Here is a 17,271-nt window from a genome sequence, read left to right on the forward strand (position 1 = left end):
AAATATTTCTATTGTTTTTATATAAAGCTAACAATAATTACTGTAAAATAACCCTAACCCACACCCTAAACCTAACCCTAATAGAACACCTTTTGCATTATTACAAAAGAAAGCATACACAAACTCACTTTCACACGCACTCGCGCACTCGCGCACACACACACACACACACACACACACACACACACACACTGTAGACAAACATCTTTAAGACAACAAATTCTTCTCCTGCTCTCTAATATCCCTTGATTTTGCTTCTCTGACCTAGCAAGTATTGGAAGGGGATAATGTTACAAACAGCCATAAGGAAGATTCATACCTGTCCCTTCGATACTCTCCTGAGGGATGCATTGCATTATTCTGTAGCTCTGCTAATTTATTTGAAAAGATAAAGAGTCATGTAGGATAGTATAATGATTTCAAAACTTTATTGCTATACAGGGATAGGGCTGATCACTCAAAGGCAGAATCTCACAAACATATCCCAAGGAAAATCCATCATACTTCTTAGCATGTCACAAGTTTGTCATTGCAGAAAAAAAATAGACATACAGTTCAAGTACAGGAGTGGTGTAGGCGTAGTGGGCTAAAGCACTAAACTGTTAAGCAGAAGGTTGTCGGTTTGATCCCCACAGCCACCAGCATTGTGTCCCTGAGCAAGGAACTTAACTCCAGGTTGCTCCGGGGGGATTGTCCCTGTAAAAAGGGCTCTGTAAGTCGCTTTGTATAAAAGTGTCTGCCAAATGCATAAATGTAAATGTAAATGTAAGTTCAGTACAGTACAAGCATTAAACAATGGTCATGAAAGCTCTACGAGGAAGTTACTGTTTTATTACCAACAAATATTCAACTGCAGGACAAAAGGATTGACTAAAATAATACTTATTTTTTTAATAACCCTTTATTAATATATTTTATTAACATCAACAAAGTAGATCTCTGCTATATCTCAATCTGTTGCATGGACAACATTTCTTTATATCACATATGCAATAGACTGACAGATCATACTTCCACAGAAGTCTTTACACAAGGACAATAACACTCCATGTGACAAGAGCTAAGGGTTATCACGAGCTGCAGAGCACATAATAACAATACACCATCTATCACTGACATTTCACTGTCCGATCAGATGAGTGACCTTATGTTGTTTTGAGGCTAAAAACACTAAGTATGTCATCAAGGTTCCATGAGAGTAAGTGTTGCTACAGCTCTGTGAGGTGTACAAAGCCCCTAAAACAGCTGGTACTGATGGTGTCATCACATGCTCTGAAGACATGTGTAGAGCAGCTGACGCCTGCTTTAATACATAGTATTAATCTCTCTGTTTTGTGGTTAATGTCTGCTGCAAAATGACTATCACAGCAAGAGTGCCCATGGAAACAAAGATGTCATACTTTTGAATGCATACCGCCTACTGGGACTCACTTCATAGGTTCCAAAATTAACACTCACTAGGCGCCAAATGCGAGAACAAAAATTGGCTTTGGCAAGTAAATAAAACGTTACTCGCCAGTTGGCAGGTACCTTTATTCAGAATGGCAACATTATATAGTTTAAGTTGAACTTCAAGAAGGACAATCTGACCCTCACTGATGTGAGCGACTTGTTTTCTATCTAATTTGACTTCAGTGGAACATTTGTATTGTTTATCTAGGATGCTTAAAGGTTTTGTTTGTGTCAAATATAATGTTTTGTTTTTTTTTCTAAATTAGCAACAAAATCTTAATGTTCTCTCTTTGCACTGTCAAACAAACAAGTGACAGCCAGTGCTGAAGCATTTTACCATTTAGAATTTAGCATAATTAAATCTGATACAAGTAATGGCCAGCATCTTCAAATCACCATTGTCCCATGTCTGCAAACCATATTGAATGCTTCAACCATCATCTGCAGCCTAAAACTGAACTTTTAATAGGAAGTTTGTATTGAATGTAGTTGGCTTCATAAGAAAGATATAAGAAGCTCCCTTGCTCTCTATTTAGTGAATGACTTGACATTCAGTGTGCTGTCTGTCTGCACTGGTCTCAGAACAATTCGAAAAGCACCTTATTTTGTTCTCAATGTGAAAATGGACAGAAAATATAGGATTTATAAAATGAAAACCTTTTGTTCACATTAGTGTACATTGAGTTTAGCAGCATGGTGTTTTGTGATGAATCGCTCAAATGTTTAAAATGGCATACCGGATGAAACTAGAGAATTACCAGATGTAGTTTTATTGCCGTTTCTCCTGCTCTGCTGTGATCAGCCCCATGTTGTTTTGTCACTTGACTCAGCTTCAAACGTTTAACCCTTAACTGACAGCAGAGTCTCCTGAACTAAGATTAGTCAGTTAAATTAAATTATGCATAACATATAGCAAACCAAAACACAACGTTCATGCATTTGGATGCAGGGTCGCACAAGGTTAAAGGCACTACTACTTAAAGATTTATTTTCAAATATCACAGCAAAACAGCAGATGAGGGCATCACTGGTTAATTACTTCTCTAATTAACTAGTATTTCAGGACAGCCTGATATAATATTATAAGTATATTTGTATAATTATATATTATACTGTATATCTATACTAAATAAATATATTTGTAAATTTTTACTATTCTATAGATGTTTTGGACCCTACCCCTAAACATACTGTAACAACCTTTTAACAATATAAAAACCTTACAGGCAGATTAATATACAGTGACAATCATTTTTGTTACATTATACAAACGTATATACATTTTAAAGCTGCTATTTTCCACCCCCACCCCTAAACTTAACTCAAACCTTTTCTTATCCATAAATTTAATCACAATAATTTATTTAGAAAAATGGCAAAATTCAGTACAAAAGTAGTCCAATTTGCTGCATTCAAAGTGCTCCCTGATGGATGGAGACAGAGATAGTTGAATTAAACACAAAGAGCTGAAGACTTGGGTTATAGCGAACAAATAAAATTGATTATTTTTATGATTGTTTTATAGTAAAAATAAAAAATTATAAAAATGAAATGCTTAATGAATTATTAAACAATTAATGATTTGTAATTCATTTTAACATTTTAAATTTTAGTCTTTGTTAAAGTGATATAATACTTTAAACGAGTTGAAAACAACACCAGAAATCACAAAGAACAGAATGAATATGTCATATTAGGTAAATGCACAAACAAATTAAAATAAATGTGATGTCATTTATACATTTGTTGTTTCTAAACCTGTCAATACAATCTGACATCTGATATCCTATCAGGTAAACCACAGGCATTTAAATTGGAAAAGAACATAATTCATATGGATTAAAAAGACAGACTGGCTAATGGGAGTGGACTCACTAATCATATAGGATTATCTTGCAACCATATGATACCATTTGTAAAAGGCAGCTGAGCAACTGACAACTCAGCAATGAAAATAAGACTATCCAGTATACTGTATAGGGCCAAAAGAGAAGATCTGACTTGGTGTTCCATAATAAAAAACAAAACAAAACTAAGTTCTATTTTGTCAAGTAATGTGAAGTGAAGTGTATGTATTTGAAAACATGGTGCACAAAAGATGTCTAAATCCATTGTTAGTTTAACCACTTATCTAAATGTTCACATACCTGATGGTTATAACCCAAGGGATCAGAACACATGTCTGGGATAAGTGTATTTAACTGTTTACAGTATGACGTTTATAGCATGGTATGAGTGAGCAGGCTTATAACTATTGAGTGTTTGTCTAGCACCCAAGGGAAATAAGGGAGAGAAGATATAGATGCACTCTCTCAAACATGTACATGCACATTCACCAAAAAAAAAACGTAGACATATGTACCGACACAGGGGAAGTGATGGCATGGATTGTACTGCTGCATAACACATAAATTAATACACATATAGGGAATTTAACACAGCTCCACATTTATCTATTCCTTCACATAAGCACTCCATGCTTATCCAAAGGGATCTTGATCTATCCTATCCAGAATATTATATTAAAAGCTCTGTGGCAGGGTGGAGGCTTAATTAGCCTAATACGGGACCGGGTGTGTAGGATCACGACCCGGCCCCGCCCTCCGCCCTGCCACATGCTCACATACATTTTAGTTTACACCTGACCCAAACCCAAACATTTTCAACAGAGCTGAAGTGTGTAATTTCTGCACCACTAGCATTACCACATGAATTGAAAAAATAATCTGTGTTTCAAACAGATTCCAGAAACATTTTTCAATCAGAGGAATGTTTTAATAGCACCAAAAAGTCACAATGTTACACTTTTAGTTGAAATCAACCTACAAATGACTTACTTACTTATACTGTGAGCAAATAAGAATGCGCTTCACACATACGCACTACGACTGATCTGTGCTACTTTTTAGGGTCCATTGCGTGGTCCCCAAAATGGAGGTGTAAGTTTTACTTTCCTTGGTCCCCACTATGAAGGCTATACCTGACAATCACACACAAACACAAAACAAATTCACTTTTCACTCTTTCTCATTCAAACAACCTTCTAACCAAGCTCATTATGTCTTTGGCGTCAGTACTGCATGTGGGTCACATCACTTTGGCCTGAGAGACTTCTGGTCTGGTAGGACGAGCCCATGCTCATTTACTGCCTGTGGAGCAGCTGATGCCAGCCCCCTCCTCTCGCCTCTCTGGTTCATGCAGGGACACTGACCTAACTAACTCTTAATCAGCTCAACGTGTGTCACCCAATGTAAAACTCATGGCCAGCGCAGACTGTAATCTCACAGCCCCTTTTTTCCCCACTCTGTGCAAGAGTCTGTATCTTACATAACAGGGTAATTCTCCCCTAAAGCCCCCTCATCCTGAGGAATTAGACCCCTGGAATGAATAAAAAGCCTTTGCTGTGAGCAATGAAAGACCCGCTCTATCCTCTGTTCGAAGACTAGTAATCTGGTAGAATGACTTTTCACTTTTTTATTTTGGGGCTTTATGCTTTACATTTAACTGTAAAGTAGAATGAGAGACAGGAAAGCGAAGGAAATGAGAGCAGCAAATAGGATCAGGATAAGGCACAGAACGGACTTGAACCTGCATCCTTGTGAACACATCGGAGGCAATTCATTAAGAATGAATAACTCCTGAAAAAAGCAAAGTTTATTTGCACATGCTGTCTGCACTGGGTAAGCACCCCATTCACTAAAGTAACCAGTGAAGAAATCACTAAAGAAATGCAGATCAGCCAACGGCACAAACACGCTTACAAAATCTATGCCAAATATAACCTGAATGGTGTGGTCTGAATATATGCCATTATTCTTCATAATTGTATCATTCTTTGAAGAATTTTTACCGCCATGATCGACAGAAAATGTACATAAACTTCTCATCTGAATAAAATTCTGCTATTGTCAGGCGATAATAATGTGAGGTTAATTGTGGTGGGCCAATAGCACCAAGTTTTGTAAATTAATCACAATCTATAATAAGCCTAATTTACATAGAAAGTAGCTTATTTGCATGGCAAAGAAGGACAATTACTTAATTTAAATAGTAAAGCGCTGATTCCAGAGCTGATTGTGCCTTCTTAAACAACTGTAGATTGCAGATTTTTAGTGAATAAGATGCAGGCTTTTATGCTAAAATACCATCCAAAGTGCCACAACTGTATGTTACTCTTATGTTTCACAAGCACTACCAGGGTCCAAAATTAACAATATCCAGGTGCCAAATGCACGGTGATGTGTGTAATTTCTGCACCACTTGCATCACCAAATAAAAATGCAACAATAATAAAGTTTCAGAACTCTCCCTCCATTTGCCAGTGGTTGGCAAATACGGTAGTCCCACCCTAAACTTGCGCCAGTGGTGGAGCCATTGTTGCTATTTTTGGCTGGTCAGGATGCTCAAACATACAGAACACTGTTTTCCGCAGTGTTCACTCTTTTCTTACAGCTGTTTCTGCATATTAAGAAGGGATAAGAGAAAGTATTTTAATAGCCAAATAGAAATTTTAATAGCCGGATAAAAATTATTCTGGCCAGTAAATTTATTCATTGAGCACAATGGTGCCCTCCCACTTTTTCAGCCGTCTGGATTCCGGAAGTATTTTTCCCATTCATTTCTTCCATAGACTTTTCATAAAATCCTCTATTAAGGAGTTGTAAAGCATGAAATAAACCAAACAGCTCCGTGGTGAATTGCAACCTTAAGACTTTTTTTTTTTAAGGCAAAAAAGTATTTGAAAATCCGATAAGAAGACAAAGATACAAGTCTGTGAACTTACCGTCTTTCATGAAGGCACAGACTACAATCCCAAAAAGCATTGTGAATGACTGAATTGAAAATAAAACTATGGAAATATATAAAATTATTGATTTTAGGTAGTTAATTATAAGTATAGAAACAATATAAATTTGGTTAATTGCAAAATATTCCGCTATACACAAATATTAAAGTTGTTTGAGAGTAGAGGGAGACCGGCTCGTTTGCGTCATTAAGAGTGCATCATGGGAGTGGGCGGTCAATTCCGAGATTATTTTTGTTGGCCTCAGTTCTCTGATTGGTGAAGCTTTATTTGCTGAACCATGGGTAATGTAGTTGTTCAACAGGAATTCTGCTATTACCAACAATTTTAAACAATAAAGTTGAAATATCGCAGATGGATGGCTTCAACTATTAATAACCACGGAGCTCATGGTAGGTCTGTCTTTAAAGGTTTATAAGATAGGGTTGAAAACTAATTAGTCTGTGGAAGAAATGAATGGGATTTTTACTTCCGGAACCAGACTGTTGCACTCTATTCACCAGTCATTGGCAGGTGTGGCAAAAAGTTAATATTGGACCCTGAGCACTACCCACTGTGCCACAGTTCCAATGGCTTGTCTTTCAAACAACACAGACAAGAGTTCTCACCTGTTCTTAACATTTCATCAGACATAGATAAGTGCATAAAAAAATGCAACTATTTTGGTTGTCTTTTGATCTCTTCTGTACTCTGTGCTACTGCATTACATGAACAGTGATGAATTAGAATGAGGGACCACAGGGAGTCCTGCACAACATAATACCACAGCATGTAGGAGGCAGAGAGACAACAAGAGAGCAAGCCAGATGTCTGAAACTGAAACATCAAGGCATTCGGCTATATTGACATAATCAGGCTCTCTGCTTTCGTCTAGCTTTAAATGAGAGTGTAAAAAAGAGGGGCTGGCTACTGGTTATGGAATAGTACTAAGACCTCCTTGGGCCTCTTCACTTGAGCTTTCATGATTGCGCTACAGGATTGAACACCTCATTAAACACCATGTTAATGAGACAGACTTCTATGAGGGGAATGAGAAGTAAAAGCTAACAGATAGAGTTTGTGAGGCTTTTGAAGTTTTTTCCAAAATCCATTACTAATGCTCAGGTAAAAAAAACACTGGAAAAGATCATGTTTAGAGAAACAGTGGCAGAGTTATGTTTTCATTGGCCTTAATTAAGTGCCATTCCAAGCCTGCGCCTCCGGTAATAAATTGACCACTGTAGCATATTAAGAAGCGGTACACCTTCAATATGAAGAAACAAACACATAGCTACAGAGCTAGAAAACATAATGTCTGAATTAACTTAATTGAATGAAATAGGTTGTTTCTGATCTAAGCTGTGAATAATCTTTTGCATAAATGTTATAACTTAATGTAATATGTACATTAAAATGTAACAAGCACTATGTCTCAAATTACTTTCCTTTTCGCTGGCGATCACCAAGATCTCTTATTTTTTTAGCTCCTTCATTCCAACCAAATGTCATTATGAAAATGCTTTTTATGATCAAATAAATGTCATATGTATAATATCAAGTCATGCCCTTATTTTTAAAAAAGATGTATTCTGAACAGTGCTATACAAACTGAATTGACTTGACATTTTTTTCTTCTTGTCAAATATATCCAGTTCCCCTTCTGTCGCTCTCTCCACGTTGTGTCAGAGAAGCGACACTAGGGGTCTCTCTTGAGCGCCGATATTCACCTCTGGACTATGAAAAAAGGCCAATGAGAGTTGGCAACCAGTATTTGCATGTCCCGCCCCCGGACATACGGGTATTTAAGCGGCGCAATTACGGGAGTTCATTCAGAAAATTACTTCGGAGCCGATGGTCGTGCATGAACTCTGCTGCGAGTTCCACACCAAGTTCCTGTTTAATCCTCTGACACTCTGCATGCTGTTGGATCTGACGGCGCATAACAGCGGCTTTCTCCTACGTGCACGGCTGTGCATTCTTGCCCCTGGGCGCTTCGACAGCGCAGACAACTCGAAAGAGTTATTCTAAAAGAGTAATTTCGCTCTAAAGAGCAAAACACAGCGGCATTGAACGTCCTTCTCAGGACGCGTCTTTTTAAAGACGATATTTCCGCCCCTGTGTAGTTTCTGGATGTGGTTGATGTCTCCCCACCTCTGACGGTCATAAAAACTGCCTTGCATTCCTGGGTTGCGATCACGCAGGCAGCGTTTTTATGAATAGTCTATGTTTTCAGTGCGAGAACACAGCCATGACAGCATTGCGGTCGTAGGCTTTCTCTTGTAGTGAGAGAAAGCCGCTTCAGCCGCCCCCCGCGTCTTGCCTCCTTCCCACGGGATTGAGGCAGGCGCCGCGGGTGATGAAAACGATCTGGGGACAATGACGGGCTCCGTTTCGGCGGGTGAACCCCCTCGAAACCCCCCGCCTCCCCGGCACGCTTGCTTGTTGCTGTCCGAGCTCGGGATGAGCATTCTCTCCAAAGGGTTATGTTTACAGTGTGAGAACATAGCCGCTGCAGCGTTGCGATCTCTGCTTTCTCTTGTAGTGAGAGACAGCCATCTCAGCCACCCCCCGCGCCTCGCCTCCTTCCTATGGGATTGAGGCAGGCGCCGCGGGCGATGGAGAATGATCTGGGGAGAATAACGGGACGCTTTCTCCGGGTAAATCCCCCGAAAACTTCCCGCCTCCCCGGCACGCTTGCCTGCTTCCCTCGAGCTCGGGATTAGTGCGGTCCGCTTAACGGCCTACCGTCCGGTCCCTCGAGCTCCCCAGCATTGGATGATGACATCACCGCTGCATCGGAGAGCGTAACAGCGGCGTCGGATGCGTATAACTCGCCTGGGCCGCCACCTTAGGGTCTCCGCCCAGTCTGAGCCTGACGCAAGAAGGTCCGCTATGCTTCCCCGGGCTTAATTTGGTTCCGCGGGCATGTGCGCCGCTCACAGCCGCGCCCCCCCCCGGATTCCTTCCCGGACGTGCATGACGAGCTGAGCAAGCCCAGCTTCCTCGCTCCTCCGCTCTCGCTACCCTCGGTGGTAGAACGGTCCCAGACCGCTCCCCCCTGCATGCCATGGCCCCCTCCTGCAAGTCCACCGGGCCAGGGCACTTCAAAATTTGCACTTGGGTAGTCCTGTTCTTGACGTGCTGCAGGAACTGCACTCGAACAGGCGAAGGCCACTCTGTGGTCCAGAAACGCAACGATGGACAGGCAGTACGGGAGGCAGACAAAGCACGCTTTCTCAAACGCCCCCGTCTCCCAGCTCCGTCCATTCGGCGACACCACTTGACGACTTCGCCCAGCAGTCCTCAGTGGTGAAGAAACAGACGAAGGCTATTTTCAAGCAAAAAAAGCATCCTGCCCTGCCACAAACCTGCCGCCAGGGGCCATGCCCTGTCTGCTCGCCGAGGGCGTCCTCCTGCGGCTTTCAAGAAAGAAAGAAAGTGGTGCTCCGCCTCAACTAACAAGTGAGTGGGCCCAGCTCTCAGCCCCAGCGTTGAGCCCCCCGCAGAAGTTGGACGGCCATCGTCTCACGGACCCCCTTGAGGACCCAGAAGGCTCCCAGGCGCTCCTGAGATGACAGACCCAGAGACCGAGATGTTAGCTCCGGAGCTGGTAAGACCACTCTGTTCCCCGGTGGAGGGCCGGGAGGAGAATTTTTTGTTAAATTCGTTACACTCTATAGAGCTATTTCCTTGTTGTCTCTGGGGTCACCTGGCCTGCAAATGCCGTTCTCACGGCACTCTGCTTTCAGGCCTCAACAGTCCCGGCTCAATGGACGCGGTGTCCCCGCCTTCAGCCTCACGACTGTTCCCCGGCCGGCCGGTTCAGACGAGTCCAGAGGACGCCAGCATCAGACCTCCTCCTCAGTCACGAACCCGCCCCCTGCCGGGTGCGCGGAGCAAGGTAAGTGCTTTGAGATTATTCTCAGCACCGGAGCCTCGGGACGCCACGTTGCCTTCCGACGCCGCATTACCTGTTCCGCACCGCTGCGAAGCCCCGCCGGGTACGTCCAAAAAACTTGTCCCCTTGGTGCCCCTAGCACGGAGCTTAGAGGCGTGGCTTTCACTGCCCAACCCGTCATGCTGGCTGCACCGGACCATTCGACTCAGTTACACAATTCAGTTTGCCAGGTCTCCGCCCCCCTTCGTGGGCGTACATTTTTCCGCAGTACACGGCTAACATACCCATTCCCTGCGCGAACAAATTGCCTCCCTTCTATTAAAGGACGCGATAGAGCCTGTCCCTCCAACCGAAATGAAGAAGGGTGTCTACAGCCCTTACTTTGTTGTACCCAAGAAAGGCGGCGGCTTACGACCGATCTTGGACCTGCGAGTTTTCAATCGGACCTTGTCCAAACTCCCGTTCAAAATGCTCACCCAGAAACAAATTCTATCTGGCATCCGGCATCTAGATTGGGTCGCAGCAGTAGACCTGAAGGACGCGTACTTCCACGTCTCAATTTGCCCTCGACATCGACCCTTGCTACAGTTCGCGTTCGACAGCCAGGCGTATCAGTACAAAGTCCTCCCCTTCGGCCTGTCTCTGTCCCCTCGCGTCTTCACGAAAGTCGCAGAGGCAGCTCTTGCCCCGCTCCGAGTAGCCGGCATACGCATACTCAATTACCTCGAGGACTGGCTCATACTGGCTCACTCTCGAGAGTTACTATGCGCACACAGAGACCAGGTGCTCAGGCACCTCAGCCATTTGGGGCTTCAGGTCAACCAGTAAAAGAGAAAGCTCTCCCCGGTCCAGAGCATCTCTTTTCTCGGTCTGGAGTTAGACTCAGTCTCAATGACAGCACGTCTCTCCAACGAGCATGCTCAGTCAGTGCTGAAATGCCTCGCTTCCTTCAAGCCAGGCGCCGTGGTCCCGGTAAAATGTTTCCAACAGCTCCTGGGGCATATGGCATCCTCCGCGGTGGCCGCGCCGCTGGGGTTGATGCATATGAGACCACTTCAGCACTGGCTCCGGACTCGAGTCCCGAGACGAGCATGGCGCCGCGGCACGCACAACGTAAAAGTTACTTCTGCCTGCTGCTAAACCTTCAAACCCTGGACAGACCTCTGCTTTCTAAGGGCAGGTGTACCCTTGCAGCAGGTGTCCCGACGTGTTCTGGTCACAACCGACGCTTCCAAATTGGGTTGGGGCGCCGTGTGCAATGGGCGCGCAGCCGCAGGCCGGTGGAACCGAGGCCCACTGCGCTGGCACATCAACTGCCTAGAGCTGCTGGCTGTTTGTCTGGCCCTGCAGAAGTTTCTCCCGTTAACTCAGAACAAACACGTCCTAGTCAGGACAGACAGCACCACGGTCGTAGCCTACATAAATCACCAAGGCGGAGTACGCTCCCCCCACGTCACAGCTCGCCCGTCGTCTCCTCCTTTGGAGTCAGCAGCGACTGGAGTCACTGCGCGCCACTCACATCCCCGGCAACCTCAATGTGATAGCGGACGCGCTGTCAAGACAAAGCTTGCCTGGCGGGGAGTGGAGGCTCCACCCCCAGTCGGTCCAGCTGATTTGGGACCGGTTCGGCAAGGCTCAGGTAGACCTGTTTGCCTCCCAAGAAACCTCCCACTGCCCGCTCTGGTATGCCCGGACAGAGGCTCCCCTCAGGGCAGATGCGCTGGCACACAGCTGGCCCGCGGGGCTGCGCAAGTATGCATTTCCCCCAGTGAGACTTCTTGCACAGGTGCTATGCAAGGTCAGGGAGGACGAGGAGCAAGTCATGCTGGTAGCCCCCTATTGGCCTACCCGGACTTGGTTTTCAGACCTCACGCTCCTCACGACAGCCCCTCCCTGGCGAATGCCCCTGAGGAAGGACCTTCTTTCTCAAGGGACGGGGCACGCTCTGGCACCTGCACGCAGACCTCTGGAACCTCTACGTCTGGCCCCTGGACGGGATGCGGAAGATCTAGCCGGTCTACCATCTACCGTCGTAGATACAATCAGCCAAGCCAGAGCCCCCTCTACCAGGCATTTTTACGCCCTAAAGTGGCGTCTTTTCGCGGACTGGTGTTCTTCGCGAGCCGAAGACCCGCAGAAGTGCGCAGTTAGGTCAGTGCTCGTGTTTCTTCAGGAGAGGCTGGAGAGGAGGCTGTCCCCCTCCACCCTCAAGGTGTATGTCGCCGCTATCGCGGCCCACCATGACACGGTAGACGGAAAGTCTCTTGGTAAGCACGACTTAATTGTCAGGTTCCTAAAAGGTGCCAGGAGGATAGCTCCCTCACGGCCTAACCTGTTCCCCTCCTGGGATCTCTCGGTCGTCCTTACGGGACTCCAGAGACCCCCTTCGAGCTGCTTGACTCAGTTGGACTCAGGGCCCTTTCTGTCAAGACCGCCCTGCTGATCGCGCTCGCTTCCATCAAGAGGGTCGGGGACCTGCATGCGTTCTCTGTTAGCGACGCTTGCCTGGAGTTCGGTCCGGCAGACACTTTCATGATCCTAAGACCGCGACCGGGCTATGTGCCCACATTTCCTACCACACCCTTCAGGGATCAGGTAGTGAACCTGCAAGCGCTGCCGCTGGAGGAGGCAGATCCAGCCCTTTCACTGCTGTGTCCAGTACGTGCCTAACGTATCTACCTGGACCGCACACAGAGCACTAGACGCTCTGAGCAGCTCTTCGTCTGCTTTGGGGGACAGCAGAAAGGGAATGCTGTCTCCAAGCAGAGACTCGCCCACTGGGTTGTCGACGCCATTTCCCTGGCTTATCACACCCAGGCCGTGCCCCCCTTTGCGGTCCGAGCCCACTCCACTAGGAGTGTTAGCGTCCTCATGGGCACTGGCTAGGGGCACTGCCCTAGCAGACATTTGTAGAGCAGCGGGCTGGGCAACACCTAACACTTTCGCGAGATTCTACAATCTCCGAGTTCGGTCAGTATCGTCCCGTGTTCTCTCAGGTACCGAGCCCGTAGAACTCGGTGGCACGCCCACGATCTGACCGGGTGAATCGCTTGCACCTAGCGCCCTTCCCCCTAACCAGGGGAAACAGTGCGCCTTCATTCCCAGGAGATCTCAGGTTTGGGACACTGGTTGATTCCTCCCTAGCCCTCGTGGGTCGCAGTTCAGCGGAGGAACTTGCCGACCCAAGCCACTGCAGCTACCGCAAGCTACCCTGCACTGGTGTAGGTGCTCCACAGGTAAGGCCTCCTTCGGACTCCCCCTGTGTGTAACGCCACGGTTCTGTCCCCTCTGGCGAGCGGACTCCCGTGCTTCCCTTAGGCAGTCACGGCTGCCTCGGTTGCCGTGCTGTATGTTCCCCCCTCTATAGGCTGGATCCACCACCGCACCGACTTTTCCACATAGGCCCTAAGTCAGGCCTCTGATGGTTTTGCCACTTAAACTTGCCTCCCCTCTCGGGTAGGCGTGGCCTCCGCAGGGTCTTCTCCGCCCTGAATAAGGGCTAAGACCCCCTTCCCTCAATGCGTGTAAGGGCCCCGGCCTAAGTTGCTCTATGCGAGAAACATAGAGAGAAAAGAGGCCCGGCCAGGCTTGGCCCATTCCCAGGTTGGCAGCCAGCACCTTGTTCCCCCTTCCAGGGTAACGATAAGGAATCCTGATGGCTTAAATGGGGCATTGGGGAAGGGTACGTGCAGCCTGATACAGTTGGTCGTCCTGCACGTAAGAATACCTGCTCGCTCCTGTATCAGCAGTTCACGTACACGGCTCAGCGCGTGGCGCTTTTATAAGTGGACCCCTAGTGTCGTTTCTCTGACACAACGTGGAGAGAGCGACAGAAGGGGAACGTCTAGGTTACGTATGTAACCTCCGTCCCCGATGGAGGGAACGAGACGTTGTGTCTCCCCTGCCACGTCGCTGAGCCGAGCCACTGTTGTGGCTGGACCATTTCCGGCTCCTCAGAAAAATCCTGAATGAACTCCCGTATTTGCGCCGCTTAAATACCCGTATGTCCGGGGGCGGGACATGCAAATACTGGTTGCCAACTCTCATTGGCCTTTTTTCATAGTCCAGAGGTGAATATCGGCTCTCAAGAGAGACCCCCTAGTGTCGCTTCTCTGACACAACGTCTCGTTCCCTCCATCGGGGAACGGAGGTTACATACGTAACCTAGACGTTTCAATCTGAAAAATGTCCCATTACAGAAGTAAAATAGGTTGCAAACACTATTTTATGTATATTCCATAACTGATTATAAACACAAATTGGAATAATGGTGTGGATTATGAGCGAGAGGATTATTAATTATAATAAGAGAGTTGATGATAGGCCGCACTTAAGTGTGTGGTATTTAAATAAAAAGTGTTTGATAGAAATATGGGAAGGCGGAAGTACACCTAAAAAAGTATGATGGCGCACATTAAGTGCTACTACTTTACACAAACTGTGTATAAAGGAGATTAGATTGTACCAGTACGAAGAGATTATACTGGTTTCAAGGGATTGCAGAGAGTGGATTTATGAAAGAGTATGCTACACAGCTGTATGTGTCATAGCCAGCTTTGCTAAGGTGCTCAGCCAATGTGAGTGAGAAAATCCCAAATCCTACATTTAAATCCAACTAGGACAATTGAGGCCTCCCTCTGCATTTTACACACAAATACCAAGCAAACTGCATGATATTTGTTGTAAAGATGTAGAGGTCCATTGTACAGAGCTCACTCAGGGATCAAGGGCAGAGGATGAAATTCAGATCTGCCTTTACAAATTTTTTTAATTTTGATTCTTGTTAGCTTAAACCTTAAAAAGCTCTCTGTGCATTTCAAAAGAATTTGAGCATGGTTCTGTAGGCCGCATTTGTTTCCCACAGAAACCAAAACCTTTGCTAAGGACACAGGAACTAAGTCCAAAAGACGGGGTTTCCTCTTTGCCTGGTTCAGAGGGAGGACAACCACTTTTACCAGAGGCTCCCTGGGTATAGTTTAGCGATGTAAATCCATGCATAGGAGTCTATATAAAGTCGGACACATCCGCCACACCAGCACAATGAGGAGACACTGTACTGAAGATGAACTTTAGCAGGGTAATGTCACTTGAGCCTCTTCCTCTCATTCTAACCAGACAGAATGTTATTACGAAAGTCTCTTTATGCTTGACAAAATATAAAAGGTTACAATCCAAAGGGTGGCAGATAGCACAATGATACCAATAATTGGATCAGATGAAGGTCAGCGTTTGAAAATTATTTTCTAAAGCTCTTTTTTACTCTCAAAAAAACAGAAAAAAATCCATGATTAATATGGCCAGTATTTAATATTAAAACATTTAGAAATTTTGAAGAACTCCTTAATGTTTAATTCACAGTGCATTAAAATGGAGATGTGGGTAAGTGGATAGTGGTGACATGTTGCGTGATGGACCAGCTTCACATGGCAAGCATGAGCAGTGCAATAGCAGAGCGTATTTTTTTTAGTGCCCATATTAACAGGTTACAGTATTCACATCGAAAGCAGCAGCAGCACATCAAAGCTTAACTTAGCGTCGCGTGAGCTGCAGTGCAGCAGGTGTTTCAGCTCAGAGTTTATTTTTGCAGCTCACGCTCTATCAAAGTGACAATGCACAGACGATGGACAAAATTAATGAAAAAACCCACAAATTGCACAGAATAAGCATATATATTTCTAGTCTAATGGATTTCTATAATTATTAGAGTATGTCAAAAAACACTATTGCCAGGAGATGTAAAATGACAAGCGCTTTTGCCAGAATTAACGCGTCAATCGCATGCGATTAATTAAAAAAGTTTGAACACCTTATTTTTTCTTAATCGCGATTAATGCATTTACTGTTAATACAGCATAAACCACAATAAACACTGGTTGGGAGGGCGGAACCTTGGTAATGTGCCCATCCGGAGTCGTTACAGTGACCACAACATTGCTTCCCTTTCAGTGATAAAATGATAGAAAAAGGAGCTCTTAGCGCTATTATCTGATGTACAAAACAAACCCAGATGGGAATTGTGCTATAAATCAAGTATTTTCAGCCTATGTAAGGTACATTTTATTACCATAGAAGCACAACAAGTCTTAAATATCACTCCGCTTTCCTGTGGAGTTCAAAGTGGTGCTGGACACTGGCGTTGACGCTCTGACGTGAATCATGAGCTTCACGATTGCTGTAGGAAAGTGGCTAGCCACAGTCTACCAGCAGATTCATATTTTGGAGGATGATATTTAATACTAAACCAATGGGGACTTAAGACATATTTAAACAGTAAAAGTGGTGCAGAAGCTGCATCTGAAGTGGCAATTAGATGTATTTTCACTGAGCAGGAATAAATGCATTTACACAGCAGTTGCAAATGCATAATTAATGTTAAGAGATTAATATTTTAAATGTAAAATTATGAGATATATAGAGAATATAGAAATATGAAATTAATGAAAATTTTAATGAATACTGAACCTATGGGGACTAATTCTTTTAAAAAGTCAACCTCCCAATTAGACTTTGGGAAAGTTTAAATTTAGATGAATTGGTGCTATTTTTGTGCATTCCTGTCTTTATACATTGGAAGGCTTTGTTTGGAAAATATCAATAAAGAATTACATTGCTACATATTGTTTTGTTTTCTTTCTTAAGATGGAAATAAATGCATTTTGACAGGAAAATAAGTATATATGGTTTAAAATTTCAGAATTGTCAAAATCTGCGATTAATTACGATTAACTACAAAAAACAATAACAAAAAAAATTAGATTAGTCAAGATTTAAACCAAAAATGACACAAATACAAATTGAAACTATTTAATTGCTGAAGTAGATGTATGGTATTCTACAGCAATACCCATACACAGCTGATTGTACTGTCTTGAGTGGACTTGGTAAATAAATGTAAGCGACAGCTCGTATGTTCAGTCATTTCAGAACTTAAAGTATCTTTGTAACGATGGATGTCACAAGACTGATTTTGAAGTAAAAAAGTACTATATGACCCTCAATGTACTTTTTAAAAAGATTGATTTTAAGTAAAAAGCTTGGGGTTTGTCAATTTATTGTACAACATTCCTCAATGGCTGAGCTGTCTTTTATCCATAGAGTGGATGCAGGTATCTTAACTAATGAGTAATGACATCACATA

At 44.4% G+C, this 17,271-nt stretch overlaps 1 protein-coding gene across 1 annotated transcript in view; it reads right to left on the reverse strand.

The window, feature by feature from the left end:
• LOC127646277 (phosphatidylinositol 3-kinase regulatory subunit gamma-like) overlaps nucleotides 1-17,271 on the reverse strand; it is a 342,067-nt gene that overhangs the window by 61,850 nt on the left and 262,946 nt on the right. The gene's annotated exons all lie outside the window — the stretch shown is intronic.

This window comes from Xyrauchen texanus, chromosome 7, assembly GCF_025860055.1.
Source record: "Xyrauchen texanus isolate HMW12.3.18 chromosome 7, RBS_HiC_50CHRs, whole genome shotgun sequence".
Taxonomy (NCBI): Eukaryota; Metazoa; Chordata; class Actinopteri; order Cypriniformes; family Catostomidae; genus Xyrauchen; species Xyrauchen texanus.